General features: G+C 43.5%; 1 protein-coding gene and 1 pseudogene across 4 annotated transcripts in view; both read left to right on the top strand.

Moving 5' to 3' along the window:
- Window positions 1–21,901, top strand: part of PACRG (parkin coregulated) — a 593,702-nt gene that overhangs the window by 488,963 nt on the left and 82,838 nt on the right. The window lies entirely within an intron of this gene.
- Window positions 8,241–8,336, top strand: LOC123573276 (small nucleolar RNA U13; annotated as a pseudogene).

Below are 21,901 nucleotides of genomic sequence, written 5' to 3'. Positions count from 1 at the left end.
AATATTCAATGTGCTTGCTTTCAACTTGCATTGTCTAATTAAATCCTTCAATAATCCATATAAAAGCAATGATCATTTATACTTGCTGTATCTACAGAATTACATTCTCCATGAGGAACTTTGAAATACCCGCAAGCATTTCACCAGCATGATCTTTGCAAGTGAATTCTTCCCAATTCTCATTCAAAACCTCCGTTGAGTCCTAATAGGACTGGGGTCTGGGCACAAGTGTGAAAGACTCTGGGATGGGCAGAACCAGGCTTGGCAATAGAGGCGTAGCCTGACTAAATGAGGCCTGGGAATGTACCACTCCCTGCAGAAGCTAGGGGTGCAACCCGATTATTGTAGGTATGATGACCAAAGGCTAAAACAAGCCCCTGGCAAGCACCAAGGGAAAGCTCAGACTCAGGAGACTCACCCCCAACAGGAGCCCAGCCCCCATAGAGCAGGCAATAGGCAGGTCTAGGAGTACACCAGTCCCCAGACGGGAAGGCCGGGGTTCCAGGGGAAGCCCAGTCACAGATACAAAGCCCATGTCCATGCAGCTGGCTCAGGAGGGGAGGAGGCGCATCTGCTCATTTGAAACCTTTGATCATGATTCTCAAATAGGCAACCAACTTTCTACATACCCCTAGGAAAGGGTCCCCAGGTAGGGGTCTCCACTCCCCGGGCCATGGACTGGCACTGGTTCGTGGTCTGTTAGGAACCAGCTGCACAGCAGGAGGTGAGCAGTGGGCAGGTGAGCAAAGCTTCATTTCATCCTTATTTAGGTTTGCTCTCATTGCTCGCTTTACTTCCTGAGCTCCGCCTCCTGTCAGATCAGCAGCAGCATTAGACTCTCACAACGTGAGTGCGAACTGTGTTGTGAACTGTGTGTCTCAGGGATCCAGGTTGTGTGCACCTTATGAGAATCTAATGACTGATGATCTGCCACTGTTTCCCATCACCCCATCACAGATGGGAGCATCTAGTTGCAGGAAGACAAGCTTAGGGCTGATTTCACATCATGGTGAGGTGTATAATTATTTCATTATATATTACAATGTAATGATTATAGAAATAAAGTGCACAATGAATGTAACGCACTTGAACCGTGAAACCTTCCCCCACACTGGTCTGTGGAAAAATTGTTTTCCATGAAACTGGTCCCTGGTGCCAAAAAGGCTGGGGCCCCTGCCCTAGGGAATTCATATTTGCACTCTTAGGGGTGTTTTATTCTTCATTCTTTGCGAATAAATTAGCTTCCTCTTTTCCAAAGAAAATGGAAACTATCACATGAAGACTAGCACATCTTCCCACTGAGAACTTTTATCAACTGACCTCTCTCTGTCCTCATCTCACCTTCCCTCCTCATGTGATGGGTACAGCAATCTCTGTGCAGTTATCTAAAGCCAGCCCCTCTGGCTGTACTGAATTCCATCCTCTCTTATCTACCCAAGAAGTTAATTTCTGTAATTATTCCACTTTCTACTGCAATTTTCATGCTAGAAAGAAATTCCTTTTTGCCCCCACATCCCCTTATGGGCATCGCCTCTTCTCTGCTCTCTTCAACAGAACTCCTTCCAAGGGCTGTCAGTGCTTTTCATGTCCATGCCCTCAACACTAACCCCGTCCCCTCTGCAACCCACTCCAGTTATCTTCTGTCTCCTTCTCTCCATTGAAATGCCTCATGTCAAGGACCCCGGTAGCCTCGCTGTTGCCAAACCCAAGGTTCTGTTCTTTGTCCTCGTCTTACTCAAACTCCCAGCAACACTCACCCCAACCAACCATCTGCTCTGATAACAGCCTTGTCCACCTGCTCCTCCAGCTCCTCCCAGCTCACAGGACACTCCTCCATCTCCGGGGCTAGCTCCCCCTCCTCCCTCTGCAACAGGCACAGGACTCCAGCCACTCTCTTCTCCAACTGCACTCTCTCAACATGTATATAGTCCAGTGGCTCTCAACAGGGGACAGCTTTGCCCTGCAGGGGTCACTTGACAATGTCTGAAGACACTTTTGTCACAAGGTGAGGAGATGCTGCAGGCATTCCTGTCTGGAGGCCTGGGATGCGGCCAAACGTCCTCCAACGCACAGGACAGCCCCCGCTGTGCTTACTCTGCAAGGAAGGTCCACAGTGCCTGTTCTGTCCAACAACCCTGTTCTAGTCCATGGTTTTAAGCCATTTTATACACAGATGACAGAGTCACAGGTTGATACACCCAGCTCTACCCACCCTTCTAATTTGTATGTCCAACCACCGCCTCACTATTCCTGTTTGAATGTCTAAACAGGTGATTTAGAATTAACCTCTGACATAGCTCTTCATTTTCTTCCAAAGTCCACTCTTTCTTGGCCATTTCCATCTCAGTCAATATCACCAGTTATATAGACCAAAACCCTAAAAGTCAATCTTTATTCTTCTCTAATCCTTATAAGACACAGCCCATCCAGCAGCAAAGTTCATTGGCTCAGCCCTCTTAACCCACCTTAAAGCTGAGCATGTCTCATGGTATCCAGAATGCGGATTCCCAAGCCTTCACTGTCTCTGGGTTGAACTTCTGCATTTGTCTTCTAGTTCTTCTCCTTGCATCTATTCTTTATTTGTCTTCTAGTTCTTCTCCTTGCATCTATTCTTTTTTTTTTTTTTTTTTTTGAGACGGAGTCTGGCTCTGTCGCCCGGGCTGGAGTGCAGTGGCCGGATCTCAGCTCACTGCAAGCTCCGCCTCCCGGGTTCACGCCATTCTCCTGCCTCAGCCTCCCGAGTAGCTGGGACTACAGGCGCCCGCCGCCTCGCCCGGCTAGTTTTTTGTATTTTTTAGTAGAGACGGGGTTTCACCGTGTTCGCCAGGATGGTCTCGATCTCCTGACCTCGTGATCCGCCCGTCTCGGCCTCCCAAAGTGCTGGGATTACAGGCTTGAGCCACCGCGCCCGGCCCTTGCGTCTATTCTTAAAGCCTGAAAATCTGCTTTCCATGCAAAAGAGTTATCTTTTCAATACATGAATTCCATCATGCCATTCTCTTGCTTAAATACCTCCCAATGGTTTCTCATTTAGCTGAGAGTAAAATCCTCCTCCCCACTAAATAAATCAAGTTGTTCAGGTGAGCTGACCAAATGACAAAACACTGTAAAGTATTTTTAAACTTTTATTATAGATTACGGTGGAAATTGAAAAGTCAAGAAAATTAACCCACTATAAAAAAATATTTGAGCATGTAACTATATTTACGAGAAGCAGGTTGGAATTCTCAGGGACAGCTTGTGGAAATGAAGGTCCCCCATGGTCCATCGCAACCAACCGTATTCCTGACGATACTGTGAGGGTGCGTGAGATGGGAACGTGCATCCAAAGAAGGATGTGTGAGGCCGAGGTGGGTGGATCACCCGAGGTCAGGCATTCGAAACTGGCCTGGCCAACATGGTGAAACCCCATCTCTACTAAAAATACAAAATGTAGTCGGGTGTGGTGGCAAGTGCCTGTAGTCCCAGCTACTTGGGAGCCTGAGGCAGGAGAATCGCTTGAACCTGGGAGGCAGAGGTTGCAGTGAGCTGAGATCGCGCCACCGCACTCCAGCCTGGGCGACAGAGTGAGACCTTGTCTCACTTAAAAAAAAAAAAAAAAAAGTGAACAAAAGCATTGCACGGAAAACACTTGTATACAAGTTCACAAATAATGAGGATGGGGTAGAATTAATGGCCATCCTAAAAGAGCTGAAGCATTTGCTTAATCTACCCAAGAAAGAAAAATCAAGAGATTTGAACCACTAAGAAATAATGTAGATTCTGCAGAACCTGATATTGACATCAGATAAAGAAACAGTTACAAATATTAACATATATAAATTACTGGGTCCAAACTGCCTCCATCCCAAGTAATTAAGAGAATTGACTACAACGTTTCAAATGTTACTTTTGAAAAATCATGTAGAGTTGTAGCAATATCAGAATGCTGTAGAGAAAGTTAATGATTATGGAACTCAAAAAGGAAAAGTAAATGAGACTGTAATATTGTGATTATTTAACTTAGTGTACAGATTGATCTTGCCTTAAATAATTACCAATTAACTTCTACTAAAAAATGTAGTAGGTATGATATGTGTATAGCATACACAGGGAAAAAGAAGTAAAATAAAAGAACATTGGTTGGGCGTGGTGGCTCGTGCCTGTAATACCAGTACTTTGGGGGGCCAAGGCAGGTGAATCACCTGAGGTCAGGAGTTTGAGACCAGCTCGGCCAATGTGGTGAAACCCTGTCTCTACTAAAAATACAAAAATTAGCCAAGCATGGTGGCAGGCACCTGTAATCCCAGCTACTTGGGAGGCTAAGGCAGGAGAATCGCTTGAACGTGGGAGGCGGAGGTTGCAGTAAGCCAAGATTGCGCCATTGCACTCCAGCCTGGGCAACAACAGCAAAACTCCATCTCAAAAATGAAAAATAAAAAATAAAAGAATATTAAGGATAAACTAAAATACTGAGAATAAAAATGTGTGTGTCCCATTGAGAAAACATTTTCTGAGTGCCCACTGAGCTCCACACACAATGGGAAAGCAGAAGAAGGATGGAAGTGGTAGAAGCCTGCATTCTAGTGAGGGAGCAAAACGACTGAACTGTAATGCACAGGAAAAAGTAAATGCTATAAAAGAAGAAGCCTAAATCAAGGGTTACGGGAGGACTTAATTTTGGAAGAAGGAACAGGAAAGAGAAAGTGGTCAGAAAAGGCTTGAGGGAGACTGCTTTTTGCTGGCTTTAGCGTGTGGTGGGCTTTCAACTGGCTGAGGACCAGGAGAAACATGCTTAGGGAGAGGGAGCTGGTCCACAAACAGGCCAGAAAGGCATGCATTATGAAGATGTGCCTTGCTAATTGAATTGCTTTTCTAAACAGTGGATGAAAAATAAAACAGAAACAGAGTGATTCTGTTAGTCAGGTGCCCTGGAAATAGGCTCTGAGATGGAGATTCTTGCACGGAAATAATGCCTATAAGAGACTGAGAATGTTATCCTTATCAAAATTCCAATGGCATTTTTCACAGAAATAGGAAAACTATCCTAAAATGTATATGGAACCACAAAGACCCTGAAAATCCAAAGCAATGTTGAGCAAAAGGAACAAAGCTGGGACCAGGCGTGGTGGCTCACACCTGTAATCCCAGCACTTTAGGAGGCCAAGGCGGACAGATAACCTGAGGTCAGGAGTTCAAGACGAGCCTGGCCAACATGGCGAAACCCCATCTCTACTAAAAATACAAAAATTAGCCAGGCACGGTGACAGGCATCTGTAATCCCAGCTACTCAGGAGGCTAAGGCAGGAGAATCACTTGAACTTGGGATGTGGAGCTTGTGGTAAGCTGAGATCATGCCACTGCACTCTAGCCTGGGCAACAGAGTGAGACTCCATCTCAAAAACAAGGAAGAACAAAGCTGGAGGCACCACACTGCCTGATTTCAGAATATACTACAAAGATACAATAATCAAAACAGCATGTTACTGGCATAAAAACAGATATGTAGACCAAATAGAACAGAATAGAGAGGCCAAAAATAAATCCACACATTTATAGTCAGCTGATCTGCAACAAAGCTGCCAAGAACATAACACAGGGAACGGACAGTCTCTTCAATAAATGGTATTGAGAAAACTGGATATCCACATGCAGAAAATGAAACTGGGCCTTATCTCACAACATACAAAAATCAACTCAAAATGAATTAAAGATTTAAATATAAGAACTGGAACTGTAAAACTACTAGAAGAAAACATGGGAGAAAACTACATGACATCGGCCTAGATAGTTTTGTTGTTGTTGTTGTTGTTGTTGTTGTTTTTGATACAACCCAAAAGGCACAGGCAACAAAAGCAAAACTAGATAAGTGAGATTATATCAAACTAAAAAGCTTCTGTATAGCAAAGGAAATAATCAATAGAGTGAAGAGATAACCCATGGAATGGAAGAAAATATTTGCAAACCAAAAATCCTTTAAGAGTTAATATACAAAATATATACAGAACTCAATTCAATAGGAAGAAAACAAATAACCCATTTTTAAAATGGGCATGGCCAAACACAGTGGCTCACGCATGTAATCCCAGCTCTTTTGGAGGCAGAGAAGGGTGGATCACAAGGTCAGGAGATCGAGACCATCCTGGCTAACACGGTGAAACCCCGTCTCTACTAAAAATACAAAAAATTAGCCAGGCATCGTGGCGGGTGCCTGTAGTCCCAGCTACTCAGGAGACTGAGGCAGGAGAATGGCGTGAACCCAGGAGGCGGAGCTTGCAGTGAGCCAAGATCCCGCCACTGCACTCCAGCCTAGGGGACAGAGTGAGACTCCATCTCAAAAAAAAAAAAAAAAAAAAAAAAAAAGAGGCAAAGGATCTGAAGAGACATTTCTCAAAAGAAGACATACAAATGACAAACAGGTACATTGAAAAGATGGTCAGCATCAGTAATCATCAAGGAGATGCAAATTAAAACCAGGATGAGATATCTCTTCACACCTATTAGAATGGCTATTATCAAAATGACACAAGACAGCAAGTGATATGGTTTGGCTGTGTCCCCACCCAAATCCCATCTTGAATTTTAATCTCCATAATCCTCGCATGTCTAGGGAGAAACCTGGTGGGAGGTGATTGGATCACGAGGGTGGTTACCCTCATGCAGTTCTCATGATAGTGAGTGAATTCTCATGAGATCTGATGGCTTTATAAGGGGCTCTTCCCCCTTAGTTCCTCACTCACTGTCTCTCACCTGCCACCATATAAGGTGTATCTCTTCCACTTCTGCCATGACTGTAAGTTTCCTGAGGCCTTCCCAGCCATGCAGAACTGTGAGTGAGTATTTTATACATTACCCAGTCTCAGGTAGTATCTTTATAGCAGTGTGAGAATGAACCAATACGGCAAGTGTTTGTGAGGATGTGGAAAAAGAGAACCCTTGCACACTGTTAGAAGGAGTGTAAATTAGTACAGCCATCATGGAAAACAGTATGGAGGTTCCTCAAAACATTAGAAATAGAGATATTGTATAATCCAGCAATCTCACTTCTGGGTATATAGATCCAAAGGAAATTAAATCAGTATGTTGAAGAGATATCTGTACTTTCATTTTCATTGCAGCATTATTCACAGTAGCCAAGACATAGAATCAACTTCAGTGTCCATCAGTGGATGAATGGATAAAGAAAATGTGGTAGATATACACAATGGAATACTATTCAGCCTCTAAAAAGAAGGAAATTGGCTGGGCACAGTGGCTCATGCCTATAATCCTAGCACTTTGAGAGACTGAGGCAAGAGGATCACTTGAGTGCAGGAGTTTCAGACCAGCCTGGGCAACACGGCAAGACCCTGTCTCTACCAAAAAATAAAAATAAAAAATGAAAAAAAGGAAATCCTCTCATTTTCGACAACATGGATGAACCTGGAGGACATTATGCTAAGTGAAATATACTAGTCACATAAACACAAATACTGCGTGATCTCACTCATATGTAGAATCTAAAGTCAAATTCACAGAAGCAGAGAGTAGAACGGTGTTTAGCAGGAGCCTGGGGAAGGAAAGTGGATTGAGAGATGTTGGTCAAAAGGCACAAAGTTTTGATGAGACAGGATGAATGAGTTCTGGAGATCCACTGCAGTATGGTGACGCTGGAAATAATAATGTATATTTGAAAATTGCTAAGGGAGTAGGTCTTAAATGTTCTCACCACAAAAACATGAGAAGCATGTGAGGTGATGGATATGCTAATAAGCTTGATTTAATCATCCCACAGGGTATAGCGTACATGTGTTGAAACATCACACTGCACACTATAAATATATGTAGTTTTTATTTGTCAGTTAGGCATTAATAACGCTGGAGGCAGGAAGAAAGAGGAAGAAACAGGGCTGGGCAGGAGAGGTTAGACTGCCTGGAGGAGGTCCCAGGTAATCTCCACTTGAGGCCAAGGAGCTAGGGCTTTGTGCCCGTGCATTAGCCAGCCCATGCAGGCTGCTGGAGAAAGGCGTAACCTTGAGCAAAGCTGCTACTGTCTGAGGCGGAGGGCAATTCCCAGGATGAGACCCAGCCATCAGTGGCTCACATCCCAGTGCCTGGGGAGAACCTGTTCTGTAGGAGGGTTGGGGCTGCACTCAGCAGCAGCCTCCACAGTGACCCATGATGTAGGGAAGGATAAATTCCAAAAACGTTTGAAAGTATTCGCATCATTGATGTCTATTTTAATTAAAAGAGCCAATGGGATTAAAAATCATGGTAAACTGATCCTTTGTAGCTCATAAGCGTGATGAGTAGGATTTCACACTCATGTGTGAGACGTGCCTCCCTCAAACCTTATAAATGATGATGGTACCTTAAAAAATAATCGTGGTCAACCACATAAGATTCCATGTGAATGTTTGTGGCATGTAAAAACATGACTTCCTGCTTGTATTAGGCTGTTCTTGCATTGCTATAAGGAAATACCTGAGGCTGGATAATTTTTAAGAGATTTAATTGACTCACAGTTCTGCAGACTGTACAGGAAGCATTGAGCTGGCATCTGCTTCTTGGGAAGCCCCGGGAAGCTTCTACTCATGATAGAGGGCGAAGTAGGAGTATGCACATCACATGACGAAAGCAGGAACAAGAGGGAGGTGAAGGGTAAGGTGCCACACACTTAACAACCAGATCTCACCAGTGCTCACTCACTAGGGCAGGGACAGCATCAAGCCATGAGGCATCCACCCCATGACCAAAGCACACCACCCACCATGCCTCGCCTCCAACACTGGGGATTCCATTTCAACCCGACATTCGAGCGCGATCAAATATTCAAACTGCATCACTGGGGTTCTAATGAGTTAGAAGTTGAAGATGCACCAATATATGTAACGGAAAGATAACGAGAGGACTGTAAGCCATTCCCATGGGTATGCCATCCCTCACGAAGGAGCAGAGCCAGCAGCCTACCCATCATTACAGGACTTGCACTGAGCTAGATCAGCAGTAGCAGAAACAGCTTTATACTGATGAGGACTACAAAGCTTTAACACCCAGGGCCACCAAATATTCACCCTTACACCCAGACCCTCATACACGTTTGCAAGACTGGAGAAGATGGGTCCGCCTGTTCCTGGCCATCGAGATGAATTGCCCTCCCTGTGGCAAGAATGAAACCCACAACTTGGGTGTTATTAGCGCAACCTCTCATCCAATTGACACCACCGGCCATAGATGACGATAATAAGAAAGTAAGGCAGACGCAGCTAAGCTGATAAGATACGTGCAAGTTGGAAAAACTAATTTCAGCTTAGAAAAACAGCACACTAATGAAGCTTTTAAAAATTAACTTTTGACTAAAGCTCATACAGAGAGGCAGTGTTGGTGAAAAACCACAGTAAACATCAAAACAAGCATGAGTTGAGAGTCTGGAAACGTAACCAGAGGTTATTGTTTTTAAATATACAGAGAAGACACACATATTTGTTTCCTGTTTATGATATATATATATATAAGAAAACAAGATAATTATTTTTTTTCAATCTACCACTAATCAGTGTGACAAAAAATCCATGACGCTCTAGGAATCTGACCAGCTCTCCAGGCAATGGAGTCTTCAAGTGAGAGCAACTTGAAGTACTTCTGGTGTCAGAAGATGCAGTCAGAGTCCCTGAGCCCAGAGGGTGTTCTTAATCTGTGCCTGAAAATGATTGAAATGGACACCAGTGGAGGCAGATAAACTCTGGAAATGTTTAAGCAGGCAAAAAAGAAAAAAATAATTGAAAAAGTAAACCTAGATGAGTACGTGGCACACAGCGGAGGCCCAACATGCCTCCGCAAAATTATGCTGGCAGTCAGTTTGTGACAAATAGATTAAGATAGTGCACCAATGCACTGCCATTAGGGTATGAATAGTAAACCACCTTTATACCAAAGAATTCCTTTTTATGGAAAAAGTACAGTCAATTTTTTTTTTTTTAAACTTTCGGCAATACGGCAGAAGTAAAGGAACCGCAGTAAACAAACATGATTATTTTTATAACATTTCGCAAAGTAAAAGTTTCAGCTGAAAATAAAAAGAAACCTTTATAAATTGGAATAAATGCAGACTGGAGTCATTCTGTAGCACAGTGACCAACATTTGGACACATCACATGAGTCTTAAAGGTCACAGAATGAGTCTAGTTATATATGTTTTTCCATTGCAGACAGCTTGAAATTTAGTGTCTAATTCGAAAGTCCAAAAGTATGAAACTCCTGAAAATAAGCTTCCCAAATGACTAGTTTACTTTCTCCGTGGAACTTAAAATAGGATGGAAGGGAAGTCTAATTCTGAGAAAGTAGAATCTCCTTCTGATGTTTTGTTTATAAAAATAGTAAACACTTTACTACAGTAAAAAGGGCTAAATTTCATATCTCTATTTAAAAGCATTTGCAGGCCAGGCATCTGCTGGCTCACACCTGTAATCCCAATGCTCTGGGAGGCTGAGGCAGGAGGATCACTTGAGTCTAGGAGTTCAAGACCAGCCTAGTCAACATAGTGAGACCGCCGTCTCTACAGAAAGTTACCCCGGGGAGAGGTGGTGCGCACCTGTAGTACTCAGGGGGCTGAGGCAGGAGGATCACTGGAGCCCAGGAATTGGAGACTACGGTGAGCCATAATCGTGCCACTGCACTCCAGCCTGGGTGACAGAGTGAGACCCCTGCCTCTAAAAAAAAAAACCCACAACAACAACAAATAAAAACAGTATTTGTGGTCCCTTTCAAAGCACAGATTCTTCTGCTTCTCAGAACACTCAGATTGCATCTGATCTTTGCTTGCCAGAATCATCATTTTATGGCTTAGCAAGTTGTTGTCTGCAGGCTTTGCCCCGGTAATGGTTCCAAAGCCGTTCAGCCACAGCTCGAATAACCTGCACCCGGAGCACAAACGTGGCATCCGCAGTCAAGCACCACCGTTCCCCTTCAGTCTCGTGACTTTGTGAAGTAGTAATCCCACACCTGTCAAATGCTGTCGGAAGAGACCCTTGAATAGTCCGAGGAGAACCCTCCTCTGGGAAGACATTTGGGACAGAAGAATTTTCCTTAAGAAGGAAGAAAAGACAGATGAGGAAAGCGCTGACTTCATCTCATGAGGACCAACAGGCTCCACAATTCCTTTAGCGGCTGCGTCAGCAAGACGCCCAGAACTGTCTCCAGGCGACAGCAGAGGTCGGTTTCAGGTCCACAGAGTCCCACTAAGCTCCTATAATTGAGAACCTAATTCAGTTCTAACCTGATGGTGAAATTATTCAACGGTTTGCTTCTGGGCATTGAAATAAATAATAAAAAGCAGCAAATGTAATACTGCCATTGTTGACATTCTCTACAGTGGCATCAGAAACTCCTCAAAGTTCTGTTTACTTCCAAGTGGCCATCTTCTTAGAACACTGTCCGCTGTGCAAGCTCTTTGCAAAGAGAACTTATGTCTATATACGTAATATTTGTGCCATGCATTACAGTTTTTAAAGAGCTTAGCAAATATGAATCTTCTTTACTACACAGCACTCCTTTAAGGTAAAGCTTTCAATAACTGATTTTTTAATCTCTTCATTGTAGCACAGGTAACTGTGTCCTTATGTTGGGAAATTATGCCCCTTAGAATACCAGTTATTCCAATTTATCAGCCTAAAGTGTATATGGATTACTTACTCTAAGTCTACACACATAGCATTTTTTAGTGTAATAAAATATTCACTATTTTAATGGACAAAACATCCAAAAGAGATTCTACTTTCTCAGAATTAGACTTGCCTTTCCTCCTCCTATTTTAAGTTCCAGGGAGAAAATACACTAGTTATTTGGAAAGCTTATTCTCAGTGGAGTTTTATAGTTCTGACTTTTGAATAGACATTAAATTTCATGCCATCTAGAATGGAAAAACATATATAACAAGACTCATTCCACGGCCTTTAAGACTTATTTGATGTGTCCAAATGTGTCCAAGTATGTGTCTACATGTCTGTTTATTGCTGATGGAAACAGCAACAGTAATTCACCTTCGAAATCCCTCAAACGTGGCTGAAGAAACAAGTAAAGAACGCGGGACGGTGTGTAATGCCGAACTGCCGCAGGTGCAGAGTTAGGGAGGAAAACACCCAGAAGGTTGTCAGAGCCTCAGACATTCAGAAAAGGCTTCCTGGAGGAGAGAGGCCTCCAACTAGGCCTCGAAAGCCAGTATTTAGAGAGAGAGGAGGAGGTAGGTAAGGTGTCCCTGCCAGGAATTCCAGCCTTGTGAAAGAAGCCTGCAGGACAGAAATGAAGATCCTACTGAGATGGCAGAGGAGAGAGGTCAAGGGTGCCGCAACCTTCAGGCACAACTAGGAAGATCCCTGCAAAGGCAACAGCTCCTCTGGGCCAGTAGAGAAAGTGGAGACCCCAAACAGGGGCTCTCAGGATAGGATGGGGCTATGGCTGGGAGCAGCACCACCTGTGGGAGGCTGGCAAGGCGGGCAGGCCCACAGGGGAGCCGTGGCTTGCCGGCTGGGCTTTCTCCTGCTGGCAGTACCGGTGTCCTCCAAAATTGCTTCCTGCGGTTTTCCTATTTCTCTTAACTTCATCCACTATCTTTTCTCGTGTCCTGTGACCCACTCACTGCCATGCCGCTGAACATGCTGTTAGAACAAGAAAACAACAGTCTGTGTTATGTTAAGCACATCCTGCTCAATCCTGGCCAGAGTTCCCTGCCCATACGCTTTATAAAGCGGTGGACAGTCCCCAGGTGGGCTCGCTGGGAGTCTGCACTGGCGCTGCATGCAGGAGAGCCCTGGGCTGCTCTGACCACACTGACGTGCTGGGTTGTCACGCCCTGCACGGATGCAGACAATTCCACACAGATGGATCAGCAACTTTGCAGGTCTTGACAACTATGAGCCCAGATCCGCTTAGCCAGGATGCCTCAACAAAAGGTGACTTCACATAGGGTGGCTTGAAAAGGCAAGCAATCCTGGCTGACTGCATCCCTTCCCCAGGACCAGCACCCACCGGGTGACTCCTTTTACCCTTAACAAACTCCATCTGCCAGTCAGAGCCCCTCATCCATGAGCCTGCATAGTTCAGAATCACCCTCAACACACAGAGATCCGTTTGCCTCTCTGCGGTGGGACCCGACAGGTGCAAGAGCCTCTCTAGAGCATTGGCTGCAGGTTGGTCATGATAAAACCTCACCCAAGAATGCTGAGCATGCGGTTACCGCACGTAAACAAGTCCCAGCTTCACTCTCAGCTGGAGCTGGCACGACGTTGGTATTTCTGTAATGCTGCATTGGCAGAATTTCATCTGCAGTATATGTTGAAACAGACAGATAATTATTTAGAACAAATAAATAAGCTGCTTCTGAACATGGCTTGAAGTGGGCACTGACGTGCTGGGACTCTCAGGCCAGCCTCTACCACCCAAGGCGGCTCTCTACAGAACACAAAGGCCCAGCCTGGAAGGGAGTGGCTGAGGTGAGTGCCTCAGGACAGGCCAGCACAGTGATGTTCATTCCAAGAATACTTATGATGAAGAGAACCCCGGAGAGCTGAAGATTAGCGTCAGTCACACTTTTATAATAGAGAAGAGCTCACCTGCACCAGGTGTCGTGTCCCGCTGGGCCTGGCTACTCCAGAGGCTCCTCTGCTGCCGCAACGTGCCCGAGCCCCGACCTGCAAGTCCTCTGAGAGACTAGCTCTTAGCTCCAGCCTGCGTGTCAGACCAAAGCACACACTTTGTCCACTTCTTACTATGTTTAGTAAGAAGGGAAGGAGAAGGGAAGAAAATGAGGAAAGGAGAAACAAAGGAAGAGGAGAAGGAAGAAGGCAGTGCAGTGAGGGAAGGGAAAGGTGGGAAGATGTGGAAATAAGGACCAGAGACAAAAGAAGGGGCAGAGGAAGGTGGCTCTGTGGTCCTGGCCTTGTTTCTGGCAAAACACACTTACACTTTGAGGGTGCTCCGCTTCCCTAAGGCACACCAGGGAAGGTCAGCAGTTTTACTGCGGACCAGTGAGAAGAGGAACCCTGTTCAGGAAGAGTAGGCAAGAGGAAGAGACAAAAGCGATTGATTCCCTGAGGTGCCGGAGCAGGAAGAACAGTCCAGGCATGGCCTGAGAGCAGAGCAAGGTAAAGAGCACCCCTCACCTACAACCCAGCTCACGCTCCCAGCAGGAGGCCCTGGCCCTGCACAGCCAGCCCCTCCACCTCTCCTCCAGGAGCCTCCACCCCTGAAACCAGCCCTCAGCCCTCTCCCACCTCTGCTCCTCTGGCTGAAATACTGCCCCTCACACCAGGGCCACATCCCTCTGGGACTGCAGCTGGAGTGGCCCTGCCAGTGTAGCCAAGGGTATCTCCCAGGAGCAGATGGTCTCAGCAACTTCAAACACATTTTCTGTGAAGTTTTCTCTTGTATTGTGATGTTACAGAATATTCTCAGCAGGAATCTGTCCCCCGTGAAGTATTCTTTGCTGCAATCCATCTTCAGTTCACAATGGGAATAACCTGCTCACCATCCTTTGTATTTTTCTCACCTACTTTCATGTTTTTTACATCTCTGTTAGGATACTTACATTATTTAGGGATAAAGCTGAAGGTGTGTGAAAGGATGGATGAAGAGATGGCTGAACTGATGGATGAACAGAAAGTGCACCTACCAGTAAAAACAGAGGGATGGAATAGAATGCAGGAGGCCGGAGGCTGCAAGAGGCATTTTACTGTTGACCTAGATGGTAATTTGAAGAGAGAGAGAGAGAGAGAGAGAGAGAGAAATGATACCAGCCTTGAACTTGAGAGATGCCATTTTCTAAATTACCCTGTGTGGCTAAATGACTTTGCATACTAGCCCAAAGAAATAACTGCCATGCATTCCATTGTGTGAAAAAACATATTACGAGTTCAAGAAAATAAGAGGAAACATTTTAACATCAAGATGGGAAGGGATAAAGACAAACCAAGAGACGATGGAGGGGGCTGGATACAGCTGTCCACATGAGAAATGGCAGTGGCTTCTGTGTGTTAGGGGCAAAGGAGATGGAGAAAATGGAAATACTTGAAAAATACTGAAGACATATAAAGGACAGATCCTAATGACAGAGAATTGTGAGTGAGGGAGAAGGATGAGTAAAAGATAACTTCTGGATTTCTGTTCTGAAAACGAAATTCTGAAAGGGGAAATGGAATGACGAGCAAGTTTGCAGGGAGGGAGGGAAATTGTAAGTTGCCCTGTCCTTCGTGGTTAAGATTTCACCAAATGGGAGACATTCAAATAGAAATGTTCCCTGAATAACAGGACATTTTGTCCTGGGACTCAACAAGAAATGCCAGGTGGGAAATAATAGATTTTATTCAGCCATTCAAGAGTGTTCAGGTCTTGGGGGATAACTATCGTCATTAATGGAAGAGCACTCTTGTCACTGATGATAGAGATGGTCCATAGAAAGTGACACAGGGCAGGGACAGAAGATGATCTAGGGTGCAGTTCTGAGTCTCACCCTCTGCTGTGGTTTGGGTATGTTTGGATATAGCTTGTTTGGTGCCACCAAGTCTCATGTTTAAATTTGGTCCCCAGTGTTTGAAGTGAGGCCTGGCGGGAGGTGGTTGGATCATGGGGGCAGATCCCTCGTGAATGCCTTGGTGCCATTCTCAGGGGAGTGAATTCTCATGGGAGTGGGTGAGGTCTCACTCTTAGTTCCTGCAGAAACTGGTTGTTGAAGAGAACCTGGCAGCTCCTCCTCTCTCTTGCTTCCTCTCTGGCCATGTGATCTCTGCACACACCAGCTCCTCTTCATCTTCCACAATAAATGGAAGCTTCCTGAGGCCCTCACCAGAAGCAGATGCTGCTGCCATGTTTCTTATATAGCCTGTAGAACCATGAGCCATGATAAACCTCTTTTCCTTAAACATTATCCAGCCTCAGCATTCATTTATAGCAGTCCCAGCAGACTAAAACAGCTACATTTAAGGGACAGATGACTCCCTTAAAGGAGAGCAAGCAGATGCAGCCAAAGATGTAGGTCAAAAACCACGAGAGTTTAGTTCTATGGGAACCAAAAGAAGAATGTTTTAAACAAAGAGAGCAGAGTCACAAATTTCTCTTGGAGGCAAAGTAAAATAAAGGCTGAAAAGTGTCCATTGAACTGAGCAACAATGCTGTCTAGGGGAAAGCAGTTTTCATACAGAGGTAAAACAGAAGCCAGATTATAATGGGTAAAAACAATAAGTAAGCGTTGAGGAACAGAGCAAGTACAGGCAACCCTTTTTTAAAAGTTGATTTTGAAGAAGGAAAGTGGGGCCAAATGTTGGTAGGGTTTTGGGGTTAGACAGAGACTTGTTAGTTTTAAGATGAAAAGACATGACTATGTTTAAATGAAGAAAGATATGAGCTCCATGTAACTGAAGGTACAAAAAAGAAAGGCTATAATCTGTTGTACAAGGCCCCTGAGGAGGTGGGAAGACATAGCAAAAGGATTTGTCTGAAATGAAAAGGGGCTCACCTCTTCCATCGTAAGCCGGCTGAATGGGAGTTGTGGGCATGACTCGAGCAGTTCAGACACACCACATTTCCTGCTGCTCTCTGATATCCCCAAACCTGTCCTATTTCCCCTTTTGCATGTGATAGTCTAATGATAATCCTGAAGCATATACAGATATATTTATTCTCCATTGATAAAGCATCATATAATCTTCTAGAGACATAGGCTCCATTAAAATAATTTCTCAATTTCCCCATTGTACGTAGCCAGCCACTAAAATATCACTTGACTAAGAGTAGGTGGTGTTGGTGACTAGAAAATGTATGTCTTGAGAGTATGGTGTTCTTTTACTTGTAGAATATGAAATATCTGCTTCCAGATTCCTCAAGGTCCTTCTCCTTGGGTTTTTGTCTTGCCAGCTCATGCCATTCATCCCCTGTGTTAATGTCTATAGAACAGCAAGGAAATGTGTCTAAAATTCAACAGCTTGCCAGCACCTAAGAGAAATTATCAGAAATATTGTCAACTTCCTCTTAAATATTTCTCTCTGGAAAATTTTTTTAATTTCACAAGGTTTTATCATCTATATTATAGGGATTTGTTTTTAATTCTTCACAATTTCCTTACACTCCTCCAAAAGAATCTTTAACATGTACAGTTTTCTTTTTCAATTCTGCCCTTGGTGAGTCAATTTATAGTGGGGTTTGATATTTTATTATTGTCAAATATTGCTTATAAGAGAGAGGCTTTGGGTTGGTAACAACTAAACACTAAAATAAAAATAAAGTAAAGAGAAAAGTTTTTTGTTTTTTTTTTTTTTTAAAAAAAGAGAGGCTTTGGGAAAACTGGCAAACTTTCTGCTCTTCTAAAGGTTACTTGTTATATGACTGATCTCCAAGCATTTATTTATCTGGAAAAATCTGTTTGTGATTCTGCATATGTCAGGGCAACAATGGCTGCAACATACTTTGAAAGATGGTGGGATATGCTACACAGGGTACTGTACAAACCTCAAGGCAAATCATGTTAAATAGAACTGTTCTCCTCCCATCTGTCAAAGCACACCTATTTTTCTTCAAATCAAAATGTCGTTTGACCTCCAAGTAGGTTTCCTAAACAACCCTGCCTTTCTCCGTTCCTCCTAGTGCCACCTTGAGCTGGCCTTCTTCTGAATACTCTTTCATTTATTGGTAATTGTGACTTACTTATGTATACTAATGCCTTGCTAGCATCTTTCCCCTTTTGGAAATTAATCTCAGCAGAAACTGAGTTGAATCTCTTCTATGTATTCCTAAGCATAAGTGTCCTTTGAGCACTCCATAAATATTTGTCTACTGACTGGTTGAAGATTTAGTCTCACACAAGTACAGGTGAACTTCATCTCATTTTGGAACTCTGATGGGAAGTATGACTGTGTTACACAAGATTCTGGGTCTTTCCCTACCCTCGGGTGAATAAAGAGCCATAATCAATTAAAAATGTCTGCTATAGGACTGAAAAGATGGCAAGAAGAGGTGGAGACTGTGCCACTGTACCAAGAGTTTGCCACTTCTTTTTAATGGGGCATTGAATGGTTGCTTGTATTAGTCCGTTTTCACACTGCTATAAAGAACTACCTGAGACTGGGTAATTTATAAAGAAAAAAGGTTTAATTGACTCATAGGCTGTACAGGACGCATGGCTGGGGAGGCCTCAGGAAACTTACAATCATGGCAGGAGGTGAAGGGGAAGCCAGCCCATCTTACATGACTTGAGCAGGAGGGAGAGGGCAAAGGGGGAAGTGCTACACACTTTCACAACAACCAGATGTCATGAGAACTTACTATCATGAGAACAGCAAGGGGAAAGGTCTCCCCCATGATCCAATCACCTTCCACGAGGCCCCTCCCCCAACATTGGGGATTACAATTCAATGTGAGATTTGGCTGGGGACCCAGAGCCAAACCATATCGTTGATGATTTGATACAAGCTTTTGAGATACGTAATGTGTAGATATTTTCTTTAATTACTTAGCATGATGAATTTCATCAACCCTAAATATGTATCAGTGGTTTGATTGGTTAGGTGGTGGGTGGGGTTTCTTTTGTGGGGGGTGGATTTACCCTCCATGTCTTTAGTCTGACAGTATAACTTTTGGTCATGTGATTGTTTCATAAAATATACTGGTATTGCATACATCCTAATTTGCAGTAATTTTATTTTCTTGATAGGTACAGTCTTCTGTAAATGGATTTTTATCTTAGAAAGTATTTTTATATACATATTTTCTACCAATGTAGCTAATTTGACTAGATGTTATTAAATAGGGAGAAAATCTAGCTCTAGTTCATGTTTTCTTTTACTTAAGGAAAACAAAAATGCTCAACTTTTGTTGAAAATGAATGCAAGGCCAACAGTAACAGTACTCAAAATATAAGAATGTCCTTAAGTAAATTGGAGTTGCCTCTTTGTCACCCCAGTTACTGTCTCTAAAGCCACATTTCTGTTCTCATAAGATAGGTTATATGAAAAGAAATTGAAGCATCATAAATTATATTAATGTAAGATCACAAATTAATCACTTTATAACCTATTTTCTCTTGAAAATTCTTTCTTTATAGAAGTTCTACCAGAAAATGGCTCACACTATTGAACTTAATAGGTTATTACTACATGTTTTGTTCGGTAATCTAAGCCAAGTCATCAGGAAAAGATTATAGTTACCAGCTCCCATTGTCCTGTTTGACATCAATGAGAAGATGCTTTATTTATATTTTCATGTGTTACTTATTCCTGTCAGAAGATATATCCATTTTACATGCAGCTAAAATTCCTGGGGCTTTTCATTGATCAACTAAACACAGGATGTGCTTTAAGGAAGAGCTGTGGAAGGGAGTATTGCCAAACCCTTTTAGTAAAATTGAAATTATATTTTCTTGGTTAACTGAAAAAGACAATGTTCATGATGGTGTGGACTAGCATCAGAATTAATTTTACCCTACAATTGAATTTATGGTCAAAGTGTCATGTTCCTATTATTTAAGAATGTATTGTGTTATATCTTAAAATTTATTAGCTGAATAAATATTTATATGCATGGTATAATGGAATAAAAAAAGGAGCAATGGAGTCTTTATTTCAATAAGTGAGTTTTATGTACAATAGTAAATAATTAAATCCAATTGATTCCAGAACTCATAAGGCACTTCTTCTGTAAGGATAAATGACGTATTGGTGTTTGACTGAGTCTATAACTTATAACAGTATCATACTTGGGAGGAAGAATTTGAATACAAGGGCAGAACAGAATTTGAATCTAGTTTAAATGAGAGAAAATCTTTGTAAAGTGTTGGCATAATGAAGGAAGAAGTGATTTGACATTGGCATAGATTCTCTCTGCTGTCAAAGATCTGAAGAAGTCGTTTCATCCCATTGTCCCACACTGGGCATTTTAGCCAGTTGACTGCTGGTGGTCTCAGACAAAGAAGGAACACTTTCAACACCACCATCAAGGACTTTCATAGTCTTGATTCTTATACTTTGAATAACTCTTCTTTGAGTTCTATTAACATTCATCTTTATTTTTCTCAGTATTGTAGGATAAAATGTTTAGACTTCCTGTAATTTTTTTTTCTCATGTAAAAGGCTAAAAAAAAATGGTGTGTCTTCTGTATTTCTATCAGTCACTCTTTCTTCTTTGTCCTTCATACTTGAGTTAATCCGTCTCATGCTTCAACTTTACTTTTGACGTGTAATCACCCATGTTTTTTTGCCATCTCTAATGATGGAAGTGAGTTTGGTGGAAGCAAAGATGGTGTTTGTCTGTGTCTATATCCCCAACTACTGACCTAGTGGTCGCACTTAGCATGTGGTAAAAGCTTCTGAAAGAAGCATTTCAAAGTTTAGTTCCAAATTCCATCACCTTGATAAGTTACTTAATAAGGCACTTATTCTTTTTGAATATTTTTCTCATTTATAAAATGAGGCTAATAATAATCTTCTCTCTGGGTTTTCATGACAAGCAAAATAATGATTGAGAGATTTGTACCGTGTAAGATATGATTATTTTTCTAACCTTCAACTGGAAGAAATTCTGTCAAGACACGGTTTTAAGTTTCCAAGTGGTATATTTCTGTGCATTCTGTTGGCATTCAATACTTACTGCCCACTGAAATGAGTCTTCTTCTTTTATCATAATCTTCTTAAGGTGCTTGCCTGGCCTCTTGGTTTCAAGGACCACCTCTATAAGAGACTCCACAATCTACACTTCAATGCTTGATCACTTACTTTTGCCCAGAATCATGTCTGTAAGAGTTAGCTCCACCAGAATTTTGTCCAGGAGTCCTTAGGTGGACGCCTTGCTGCTTCTCCCTGCTACAATTCAGCCTCTCCAAGTGCAACCTCTGTCCTTCTTGTCACCAGATGGTGTGGGCACAGCTGGCTGTTCATTGCCCCTCCTGCTCCCATGGCCACCCCAACCCCTACACACACACTCACACTCCCACATACACACACACTCACACCCCCACCCCTACACCCTACACACACACAGACACTCACACATACACACACACTCACACCTCCACCCCTACACACACACTCACACATACACACACCTCCACCCCTACACACATACTCACACCCCCCACTCCTACACACACACTCCCACTCCCACATACACACACATACCTCCACCCCTACACACACACTCACACATACACACACACTCACACCTCCACCCCTACACACACACACTCCCACATACACACACACTCACACCTCCACCCCTACACACACTCACACATACACACACTCACACCTCCACCCCTACACACACACTCACATATACACACACCCCCACCCCTACACACACACTCACACACATACACACACACTCACACCACCACCCCTACACACACACTCACACATACACACTCACACCTCCACCCCTACACACACACTCCCACTCCCACATACACACACACTCACACCCCACCCTTACACACGTGCACACACATTCACACTCCCACTCCCACCCCTACTTCCACACTACACACACTCACATACACACACACACTCTCACTCTCACACTCCCACCCCGACATACACACTCTGACACACTCACACCGTCACACTCTCACACTTCCATCCATAACACACTCACACTCCCATCCTCACATACACTCACACTCCCATCCTCACATACACATACACACACACTCACACCCCCATGCCCACATACACATACACACACCTTCACCCCTACTTCTACAGACCCTTACACACACATACACACACATTCACACCTCCATCCCTACTCATACACACACACGCACACTCACCCTGGCTCACAAGCACGCTGTTCCCAGAGCTCTACTTTGGAGACAGCGGTGGCTCCCTGGTGCCACACCTGTGCCCCCGCCAGGCCTGTGGGGTGGGCGGGATGCTAATGCCTGGCATTGGCGAGAGATGTCTGGGAG

Source organism: Macaca fascicularis, chromosome 4 (genome assembly GCF_037993035.2).
Source record: "Macaca fascicularis isolate 582-1 chromosome 4, T2T-MFA8v1.1".
Lineage (NCBI taxonomy): Eukaryota > Metazoa > Chordata > Mammalia > Primates > Cercopithecidae > Macaca > Macaca fascicularis.
The sequence above is the reverse complement of the archived record's forward strand: the minus strand, read 5'-3'. Positions and strand labels throughout refer to the sequence as shown.